The sequence below is a fragment of the Antedon mediterranea genome, chromosome 3 (genome assembly GCF_964355755.1).
Source record: "Antedon mediterranea chromosome 3, ecAntMedi1.1, whole genome shotgun sequence".
In the NCBI taxonomy this organism is placed as follows: Eukaryota; Metazoa; Echinodermata; class Crinoidea; order Comatulida; family Antedonidae; genus Antedon; species Antedon mediterranea.
The window spans coordinates 17589337-17601860 of NC_092672.1; the positions used below are offsets into that span (position 1 = coordinate 17589337).

At 31.9% G+C, this 12524-nt stretch overlaps 1 protein-coding gene and 1 long non-coding RNA gene across 3 annotated transcripts in view; one reads left to right on the top strand and one right to left on the bottom strand.

Annotated features, from left to right (window-relative positions):
- LOC140044976 (E3 ubiquitin-protein ligase TRIM37-like) overlaps positions 1-12524 on the bottom strand; it is a 96968-nt gene that overhangs the window by 31580 nt on the left and 52864 nt on the right. The gene's annotated exons all lie outside the window — the stretch shown is intronic.
- Positions 1342-2783, top strand: LOC140043666 (uncharacterized). Its single transcript, XR_011844344.1, has 3 exons — positions 1342-1481; positions 2247-2357; positions 2526-2783. It is a non-coding gene; the product is annotated as an uncharacterized lncRNA (long non-coding RNA).

Sequence of the window (12524 nt, forward strand, 5' to 3'; positions counted from 1 at the left end):
TTGTGATGGAGTTATGTACCGAGATTCAGCAATTAAAAACAATGATTGTAAACAGAGATAGCCCGCAGCGAAGCATCCTTGTACAGTATTATGTGTGCAGTATGTTTCAGCATCAACAACATACGATGTGTACTACATTCGGACAAAAACACCTATTCGGGGTAAATCATTTAACCAATAATCAATAATTTATTATCTAACTAAACTTAATCAGTATACTGGTTCTAAGAGTGTAAGAATTTGTTTACAATACATTTGTATTAATTGGTTTTAGATCTTTGGGTTGCCGATTTTGTTCAATTGTATAGTCTACATTCTTTATGAAACCAAGTGAATATAAATTTTGAAATCTCTGGCATTCCTATAATAATTCAGGCCTTTTCTATATAACAATATTGTTGAAATAATTGTGTTTTTACCTTGATTACTCTACAAAGAACCCAGGGGGGGGGGGGGGGGTCACTTGTATATAAACCATTTATTAAATATTCAAATGACATAGGCCTATAAATTTACATTGATTATATAAAATTCATATAGAAGTTAAAATCGTTGTGAGATGTGAGATTATTCGGAAAAACTTTATAGGTTCCTTCATATGGAGACCCTTTCCTGTACATAATTATTTTTGATGTGGACTCTTCATACAATACCAAAGTGTTACAATCAATTTTGTTTATGCTCATTATGCAAATTGCTTAATGCTGACAGCCTTCAGAATTCTTCATTCTAATGGAATAAAAATCCATAACAAAAAAAATATCGCAAACATTGCGGAGTAATATGGAAAAAATAGACATTTGGCTGCTGGACTAAACTATAATGTCTGTAGAGACTTTGTTTGGCTCACAAATGACTCGGATACAGGTTTCTAATAGCCAAGATAGGACTATTTAGTAAATCTCAAAATCACACCTATATCACTCACCTCCAAAGTATGCAAATTATTAGTACAAGTTACATGAAATATGCAAATTAGGGGGTGAAACTACAGGTTCGTATATATCGAAAACCACTAAGGCTAGAGAGTTGATTTTTTCAAAAACTTGTTCAGACTGTACATATTTATATTCTAATGAAACATTTTAAGAAAGAAAGACTGGAAATGAAACATTTTAAGAAAGAAAGACTGGAAATACAACAATTAAGCATGACAAGAAAGCGCTAGGCCCCCTAAACATTCCATCAGGTGGTGAATTTCCGCATCTCCTATTGTCGCTATTTGTGTTTGTAACTCCCGCAAACCGTCATATAAATCTGATTACAGTATTTCTTCGTATCGTGTGTGTGATGAAGAGGAACGCGACAGCAGCAACTGTTGCCGTGTGTTTCGAGGAATGGGTGAGTGCCTAGCCCTGGGCCTAGGCGGTAGGCCTACTAGTACTAGACTAGAGGAAGGCTTGGATGGGCAGGACTTAACGTCGAAGAAACCTAGTCTAGGCGGATCGTTTAGGCTAGGCTGTCTTTTCAATTCATTCATGGTAGTTTTTAACTTTTGTAGCCTAGCTAGGCTAGGCCTGGTTAATTAATGTTAAGCCTACTAGCCTCTCTAGTAGAGGCTAGATCTATCTATATAGCCTATAGGGCCTAGCCTAGGCCTAGGCCTAGCTACGCCTATACTATAGTGTAGCCCTACTAGCTAGAAATAGAAGAGTGTAGCAGTAGGCTAGTAGTAAGCCTAGATAGTAAAATAGGCCTGGCCCTAGTAGTAGCAGGTAGCCTACTATACATTACTACTACTACTCTAGTACTACTAGGCGGGATGAAGCAAGCAAGTAAATGCTAGCTAACATTCAATTATTAATCAATGTTTAATACATGTACATTTTAATTTATAAATACATTTTTACAATGTAAAAAACTGTAAAAATACTGATTACTAAAAAGTTTAACAATATTAATATTTATTTTAACTTGTTTCTTGAAAGAAAAATGTATATAAGTTAAATTTTAATATTAATGTACTAGATACTATATCTATTTATATCATAGAAGATTAATGTGACCATTGTAGCATCTCTTTTACTGTAAATAGTGTTATAACTACCTACTACTAGACCTATAAAATAGATTGTGAAGTAATTATTGGTCGTGTTGTATTTAAAAAAAAAAAAAATTAATTATGGTATAATTAATATTCATATCATCATCATACTGGTCAGAACAAGTGCATAGGTGTGTTATTTGTATACATGTTGCAGACTTCTATATAGAATATTTTATGATTTTTTTTCTTTTTACCATAGGGTAATAAAAATCTGCTGTACCAAAACACTTTCCTGACCTTGATTGGACTTGCAGTTGATAATGCCGTAAGGACTTGTGATTTTACCCAAGAAATTTAAATACATTTTCAGGTAAATGGATTTATAATATCAAAATGTCCTACAATAAAACCTGGTGAATAAGAATGTTTAGTTTTATTTATATGATATTAAGAGAAACTGTGGCTGATATAATACTTTTGTTTTTTGGTGCTCAATCTAGTTCCTGGTTGACATTTAATATTTGTTTGTTCTTTTTAGAGTGTATGGTAGCTGAATTATTTTGTCTTCCATAGCTTGTTGGCTCCTTAACAAACTGCAGCATCTGTTAAAACAAATTTGCAAAGATACAAAAATATCAAGGTGCAAGATGTTGTATATTTGTCTGTTACTCTACAGTATTATTTAATCGGGTCAATTTATGTACAGTATCTTTTATTCACATATTATAAATATTAATATAACACACTATCAAGGAAAAATTATTATTATATATATTTTGGTTCCATGTGATGAACACTAATAATTTCATTTAATAAAAATTAATTTAAAGGTACAGTTACGTAATTTATGTGATTTTTCTTGAGAGCGTGTTTTTTTAATTAAATAGCATTCAATTGCTAAAATAGACCTGATTTTTTCTTTTTTGAGTTTACTTTAGTTCTATGTGATGAACACTAATAATTTAATTCAATAAAAATAAATTTAAAGGTACAGTTATGTAATTTATGTGATTTTTCTTGAGAGCGTGTTTTTTAATTAAACAGCATTCAATTGCTTAAATAGACCTGGTTTTTTCTTGTTTGAGTTTACTTTAGTTTTATGTGATGAACACTAATAATTTAATTCAATAAAAATAAATTTAAAGGTACAGTTACGTAATTTATGTGATTTTTCTTGAGAGCGTGTTTTTTAATTAAACAGCATTCAATTGCTTAAATAGACCTGGTTTTTTCTTGTTTGAGTTTACTTTAGTTCTATGTGATGAACACTAATAATTTAATTCAATAAAAATAAATTTAAAGGTACAGTTACGTAATTTATGTGATTTTTCTTGAGAGCGTGTTTATTTAATTAAACAGCATTCAATTGCTTAAATAGACCTGATTTTTTCTTGTTTGAGTTTACTTTAGTTCCATGTGATGAACACTAATAATTTCATTCAATCAAATAAAATTTAAAGGTACAGTTACGTAATTTATGTGATTTTTCTTGAGAGCGTGTTTTTTAATTAAACAGCATTCAATTGCTTACATAGACCTGATTTTTTCTTTTTCGAGTTTACTTTAGTTCTATGTGATGAACACTAATAATTTAATTCAATAAAAATAAATTTAAAGGTACAGTTATGTAATTTATGTGATTTTTCTTGAGAGCGTGTTAATTAAACAGCATTCAATTGCTTAAATAGACCTGGTTTTTTCTTGTTTGAGTTTACTTTAGTTCTATGTGATGAACACTAATAATTTAATTCAATAAAAATAAATTTAAAGGTACAGTTACGTAATTTATGTGATTTTTCTTGAGAGCGTGTTTTTTAATTAAACAGCATTAAATTGCTTAAATAGACCTGGTTTTTTCTTGTTTGAGTTTACTTTAGTTCTATGTGATGAACACTAATAATTTAATTCAATAAAAATAAATTTAAAGGTACAGTTACGTAGTTTCTGTGATTTTTCTTGAGAGCGTGTTTTTTAATTAAACAGCATTCAATTGCTAAAATAGACCTGATTTTTTCTTGTTTAAGTTTACTTTAGTTCCATGTGATGAACACTAATAATTTCATTCAATAAAATTTAATTTAAAGGTACAGTTACGTAATTTCTGTGATTTTCCTTGAGAGCGTGTTTATTTAATTAAACAGCATTCAATTGCTTAAATAGACCTGATTTTTTCTTGTTTGAGTTTACTTTAGTTCCATGTGATGAACACTAATAATTTCATTCAATAAAAATAAATTTAAATGTACAGCATTCAATTGCTTAAATAGACTTGATTTTATCTTGTTTGACTTTACTTTAGTTCTATGTGATGAACACTAATAAATTCATTCAATAAAAATAAATTTAAAGGTACAGTTATGCAATTTCTGTGATTTTTCCCTGAGAGCGTGTTTTTTTTAGTTAAATAACATTCAATTCAAATCCCCATTTTGTAACCACCATGAGTTCGGGTCCATTTAAACAAGCTGGGCAAGCTGTAAATTGTATTAATCCGCTATGTTTGTATGCATGCGTATTGTTTGTATTACATAATATGCAATAGTTTTGTAATTAATCGATACCATTAATTCCAACAAACAAATGGTAGGGCTACTTAAAATTATTTATGTGGTCCATAGTTACCAACCGTCTCGCATCGTTCGGGACGGTCCCGCATTTCAAGTGATTTTAATGAAACACGCGTTTAAACCTAAGTAGGCCTATATACGATGCGTTATCATTTTTTAACACAATTTGAGAGGAAAATGCATTCAAATTAATTGGTATATTTTAAAAGTATAGAACATTACACGAGTAGGCCTATTTATATTATTACATCATGACACATCAATAAAATACGTAATATCAGGGAAAGTTACAATTACTGTGTCCGTGGTCGCTCGCCGTGACGAGGATGGGCCTATAACCACTTGACGTTTGTCATGATCACAATTACACATGACATGATTTTGTGTGCGTTTATAAAAGGTAAACCCAATTTTCTTGCTATTGGTTGGTGGATCAGTTCAATTTTTACCCTCCAAAAAATGTTTTTTAATAAAATAAATTCATGAATCAGCATGAAAAACGTTGAATTAACAAAAAAAAGAGTAATATACAATCTAATAATATTTGCATCGTTTACCGCCGTACCGGAATACAAGAGGTGCCATTCATCATAAATTTTACGTGCGAGAGTAATATTTCCGGCCAGGAGTGCCAGTGAACTAAATTTGTTTCCGTCACAAGTCGCCACGAGGAGGTGGGGGCTGTAAATACTTTGTGTCCGATCACGCATTTTAAATCTCTCAGGTTGGTAAGTATGGTGGTCATCGTTAAATTGGCTGTTATTACAACAATTAAATACTTTTAAGTATTTAATTGTATGTATTAAAATAAGTACAACAAAACAAACTCGCTTTAAAAATAACAAAAATTGCATATTTAACTTGGGACTTTGTTTATGTTTAATTTTAGGTTTGTTATATTGGAACAAAATTAGAGCAATAAAAAGAGCATGTTAAAAAGATGAATCTGTCATTGAGTAAGATGAAACTTAAATTGAATTAAAACCGATTTTCTTAATAATCATACTTAGAGATGCAAATCATCAAAATAATATTTATATGAAATTTAAACACTTTTATAGCCTATGCATGTACGCCTGTGCCATGGTATGCTTTAAAAAAATTATCTAGTATAGTATGACCCGTGCCGGGTATTTTCTTTTTAATACCGTCGATGGAAAATTGCCTTGATCATTTTGAATTTATATCTCCATATTTTGACCTCGTGTTATTTCTTGTATACGGCAATTGAAATAAAACCTTAAATCATACTACAAAAATACACCGTAATTTATAAAGTAGAAATGTGAAAGAAAACACGAGAGAGAAAAGAAAACAAACTTTACAGTAGGTTTCTACAATATACAGCAAATAGTATCTATTGAATACAGTTAAAAATCCACGGAATAAAATATATAGAGGGCAGCAATCAGGAAATCGTTTGTATATACCTGCAGTTTTTCAATATTTATTATAAATTTGACCGCAATTACCCACAGTAAAATGGAATAGCCCGTGCTATTCTTTAACGGCCATTTGTTCGTAAAATGTTTTATTAGAGCAAATATATACATGGGACGACTGTAATTTCACCCATTATTTGCACATTTAACTTGTACTGCTATTTTACATACTTTTGAGGTGTGTAGGTATGACTTTGGGCATTACAAAGTGGTCTCTGGATATTCGGAAACCTGTATCTGGGTCATTTGAGAGCAAAATAAAGTCTCTACAGATATTTAGTCACAAACATTGAGAAATGGGATCAAGGTTCAAAAGTTGTATTCCAGTCATTTGTTCGTAAAATGTTTTATTAGACCAAATATAAATATACATTCTGAATAAATCAGTGAAAAAATTAACTCTCTTGGACTAGTAGTTTTTAAGATATGGTAACCCTGTAATTTCACCTTAATTTGCATATCATCGGCATGAGTGACAGAAGTGTGATGCTCAAATTTTGATCTCATCATATGTGACCATTTTAAAAAGAAAAATCTCTGTTTGCAATTTGTTTCACTCAAAATGATAGATTTCCTAGCCTAAATATGTCTCATGTTTTATAAACAATATACCATTAAACACAGTAAACAATTTGCGATTTAATACTTTGTTGAAACTGTCACTGTCATAGTAGATTCAAATAGTACATGTAACGATACACCACTACAACGTTTATATTTTTTGTAATTATTAATTATAAACATTGAGAAGCAACTGTCAGTAATAAACTTTATTTGTATATGTTAATATTATCTAACAGTTACCCACACAATAAGAAATTTGCTTCAAATGGCGACCAAAAATGGTTTATGAAACTTAGTATATTGTCAAAATTTGTTAAACACTACATAACTCTACAGTACTGCAATACTAAATCTACTACTAGACATGTAACTCGTCACTTTGACGAGTTTGGTTATCCGCCGCGCAAGTGGTGAAACATGGACGTTTAACAACGTACCTTTTAACATTAAGAAATAGGTTGAGGACAAAAGGAAGTGTTCACGTTGGCATTATGACCTGAACTGAAGAATATGATATGTTGTTATTGCTGAATTCTATTATTTCGATTCATATATAGTATACACAGCATAATCTGTATCCATATCACATACAGTGTAGAATAGGTGAAATTACGGAACCCGCTATTTATTGCAATTTTTAACATGTTGACGGTTTTAAAATGAAACGCGAAGGTAGCAATTTCGGAAGGAAATTATCTCAGCAACAACATATTAACATCTAGAAGAAATTTGAATACGTGACATAAATGCGCGCTCTTTTAAATGTAATGAATTATGACGCAAAAGATGAAAATACGACTTTTTTCATTTAACTGGCCATATGATGACGTCACAACATCCGATTGGCAAAATTTTCACATGATTTCGTATCTACAATCCAATAGCTTCCATAAAACGTTTTAATCGTGATTATCAAATTTTATTCTTACGAGCTATAACAGATTAAAATTTACTGTAAAGATTAAATTAATGCCACACGTAATTTAAATTTTTATGCATGATGACGTCATAAAAATTAAAATATTTTTCACTCATGCGAAAGATAGTTGATTGAACTAGACAATATAAAAATCGGGGTGAAAATGGAAAACGAATAAGTGGAGATGCGCTCTATTAAATGTGATGAGCTATGACGAAAGGATACAAAAATCCTAAATTTTATATTCGCGTGGCCACACGATGACGCCACAATGTCCGGTTAGCCATATTAATACATGATCCGATATCTACAACTCATCAACTTCCAGAAAATGTCATCCACAAAAAGTTGACCGTGCAGTTTAGAAATTACGACTGTTTAAAAAAAGGCATAATTTTGACGATTTTTTTAACTTTTTCATCAAAAACACGCGGAAATTGGCCAATTCGACGTGCTCGTATGACATTACTTTAAGTCGAAATTGTTTAAAAGTTGGTAACATTACTAGAAAAGGCTGGAAAAACATAAATCACGCGGAAAAAATTTGTTTTTAATGCTACGTGCGCACCGCACACGTAAAAATTTGCGCACGCGTGGGGATTTTTTACATGCTTAAAACGACATGAAACGCGTAGAAAGTTGATTAGAAATTAATTTTGCGCATTTTGAAATTTTAAATGCGCGTGCGCGCGTAACTTTGTGTAAAACACGCAATTTTTTTTCAACAGACAGTTAGCGCATGATATAAATTAAACTTTTGCAAAGTTTCACTTTAAAATGTTATTTGGTTTTTGACATATGTTAAATACGAGAAAATCGCGCGTACGTCGCGTTGCGCAATTGTAAACATCATGAAAAGCTTCGCTTGACGACGTTACATAAATGTCAAAATGTTAACATAGTTAACAAAATGTTATGTTTGCAAGTTTTAGAGAAAAGCGTTACACAAAAATCATACTGAAAGAAAGAAGATGACAAAAAAGATGACTAGACATGTAACTCGTCACTTTGACGAGTTTGGTTATCCGCCGCGCAAGTGGTGCAACATTAACATTAAGGGGATAGGTTGAGGACAAAAGGAAGTGTTCACGTTGGCATTATGACCTGAACTGAAGAATATGATATGTTGTTATTGCTGAATTTTATCTATATATAAATTCATATATAGTATACACAGTATAATCTGTATCCATATCACATACAGTGTAGAATATGTGAACTTACGGGACCCGCTTTTTATTGCAATTTTTAACATGTTGACGGTTTTAAAATGAAACGGGAAGGTAGCAATTCCGAAAGGAAATTATCTCAGCAACAACGTATTAGCGTGTAGAAGAAATTTGAATACGTGAAATATTGATGCGCGCTCTTTTAAATGTAATGAATTATGACGCAAAAGATGAAAATACGACCTTTTTTATTTAACTGGCCATATGATGACGTCACAACATCCGATTGGCAACATTTTTACATAATTTCGTATCTACAATCCAATAGCTTCCAGAAAAAGTTTTAATCGTGATTATCAAATTTTATTCTTACGAGCTATAACAGATTAAAATTTACTGTAAAGATGACATTGATGCCACACGTGATTGAAATTTTTAGGCATGATGACGTCAAAAAAATTAAAATATTTTTAACTCATGCGAAAGATAGTTGATTGACCTAGACAATATCAAAATCGGGGTGAAAATGGAAAACGGATAAGTGGAGATGCGCTCTATTCAATGTGATGAGCTATGACGAAAGATACAAAAATCCTAACTTTTATATTCGCGTGGCCATACGATGACGTCACAATGTCCGGTTAGCCATATTAATACCTGATCCGATATCTAAAACTCATCTACTTCCAGAATATGCCATCCACAAAAAGTTGACCGCCTAGTTTAGAAATTACGACTGTTTAAAAAAAAGGCATATTTTAAACGAATTTTTTAACCTTTTCATAAAAAACGCGCGCAAATTGTCCAATTCGACGTGCTCGTATGAGGTATCTTTAAGTTGAAATTGTTTAAAAGTTGGTAACATTACTAGAAAAGGCTGGAAAAACATAAATCACGCGGAAAAAATTTGTTTTTAATGCTACGTGCACACCGCACACGTAAAAATTTGCGCACGCGTGGGAATTTTTTACATGCTTAAAACGACATGAAACGCGTAGAAAGTTGATTAGAAATTAATTTTGCGCATTTTGAAATTTTAAATGCGCGTGCGCGCGTAACTTTGTGTAAAACACGCAATTTTTTTTCAACAGACAGTTAGCGCATGATATAAATTAAACTTTTGCAAAGTTTCACTTTAAAATGTTATTTGGTTTTCGACATATGTTAAATACAAGAAAATCGTTAAATCGCGCGTACGTCGCGTTGCGCAATTGTAAACATCATGAAAAGCTTCGCTTGACGACGTTACATAAATGTCAAAATGTTAACATAGTTAACTAAATGTTATGTTTGCAAGTTTTAGAGAAAAGCGTTACACAAAAATCATACAGAAAGAAAGAAGATGACAAAAAAGATGATGATGATTTCGTACAATCACAAGAGGTTATCCTGCAACTTCGTTGCGGATAACCAATGATGATTTTGTACAATCACAAGAGGTTATCCTGCAACTTCGTTGCGGATAACCAATTATACCTAAAGGTTTTAAGTTTATCCACTAGGGCCCATAAATTTACCTACTTGTGTTATACCAAATACTTATACTGGGGAACTGAGAGATTGGAATTTTTCATTTATCATCTCCAAGCAATCTTTTTGTATAAACCTATTATTAAATCTATCAAAATAGTATTTTTTAAAGAAACTCGGCTTGTCTTCAACATTATGATGTTGTACTCGAGCTGTTTATTGTTTTTGTTTGTATTTACTTAAAGGGGGGTTCCGGGTGTAAAATGAATAGTAAAAAATATAAAATATATTTGTTTGTCTCTTGAACGGTAAAAGTTTCAATTTATATAAGCGTCTGTCACGCCAAAATTGGATTTTGGTCGTAATCAAGTGCCAAAACTGGTCCGGTCGAATCGATTTTGGCGTTGAAACAGCCGCTAAAACAGGTCCGGCTAGGCCAAAACTGGTCCGGCCTTTAAACTCGCTTATTTATTCTTTAAAATGTGTTAAGAAGCCTGCAAACAGTTTAAATGGTTAAAGTAAACTATGCTTAAAGTAAATATACTAAATATTACCGTACAAACGAAAAGAAATTATTGAAACACTAATTTAAAAAGAAACTCTAATCGCCTTTTGGGATATTCTATTGTTCAGTTCGTTTAAAACTAATAGTGCCCTCTAGTAATTTTATATTATGTCACGTCTAAGATCTTAGATATTATGTACAAACTGAATACGTCTTGGGCGTATTTAATAATGATTAATAATAAAATATAGAACGTTAATTATTATTAGTATTATTATTTTAGGTTGTTGTCATTACTGCTATCAGTATCATTTTTTTTTCCTTTGTAAGAAATTACACCTGCCTTATTTTTTCCCAGTCCACATTTTGGGACGCAAGTGGCCACCAAGGGCCTCTTATTATTAATGGTATAAAACAACAACGATAATAACAATCGATATGGGTAGCAATACTAGCATTAATAAAGATAAAAAATCGACAAACGACACCACAGTGGAACGACCGGTTCCCACATTCACGAATTTGGCTATACGACGAATGAACACAAGTTTCGTAATAGTCTTAGCAAAAAAAAGAGGGTAAAACAATTATAGTACAGATATTATTTTTTTATCACCCCAAATTAAAGACTTTTAAGAATTCAATTACTTATTACGCTCTAATAATATCACTGATTGGTGTACGCGTGGTGGGTTGCGTCATCATCTTATAGTGTCGTAATCAAGTTTTAGCGAAAAATAAGGGTTAAATTTGCTCAAAATTATCCAAAATATGAACTTTTTAGAATTCAATTATTACGCTCTAATATCATTATTTAGGCCTACTGGTAGTATTTTTAATGTAAAAAAAAAAATCTTTAGGCCTACACCGCAACCCAGGACTGCAGCTGGAAAAAGCTGTCGCACATCTAACATGGATGGGAAAAGAAATGTGTTCTTTCAAATGTCTGTGCTCATTTTGAGCCAGTTTTGGACGTTGAAAAACAAGGAGGGTTACTCGACACATCGGAACGAAAGTACATCTGCAGACCATCCATCCAATACGCAAATATCTCGCCCGCAAATATTGAGACTATCACCGAAGAAACCTTAAACGCTGCTCTTGTGGACAATTACGCAGATGAAGCTACACTGCGAGCTTTGGATTCACATGCTGTCATTTTGGTAAGCGAATTTACCGACAATCAGTATGATGTACAACATTGTGAAATTGAGCCAAATATCTTCGTGCGATGTCGAACATTTCTAGGAGAACATTTTAGAGAAAACAACTCTCATACCTTGCCTCATTAAAAGGACGTGCTATAACACATAAATCTGTATTGTCAAATAAAATATAATAATGTAAGTTTTGGGTACGATGCATCTCACATGAACACAGAGCCAATTTATAAGCTTGCACCGTGCGTGGGCCCTAACCCTCATTTATATTATCATCCCATGCTGTTATTCTAATATCTTGTTTCTTTCTATTTCATTCTACTACGATCACTTCATATTTTTATGTCTTGGTGAAAAAGGGGGCTCCGACCTCCCCTGGGTTTATAGCCTCTCTACCCAAACAACGGCACACATGGTAAATTCATTTTTTTCTATTCATGTTTGTATATAAATGCGACGTATTGCTATTGTATCATATAAATGATATACAAAATATTAAGTACTTTATGCAGTTACACAAAGTATAATGTTTATAAAATGTAATTTTGCATTATCATGTAGATGATTATATAGGCCTAATGTACTTTTCTACACGAAATAGATGGCGCATTGGCAAACTTAATCATATTAACGACACAATCTAGCTATTTTTAAATGCGAAATAATTTTGAAAAAACCCTAAAGTTTTAGGAGGGACATTTGTTGATGTATTGATGATGTATTGTCCACTGAAAAAAATGG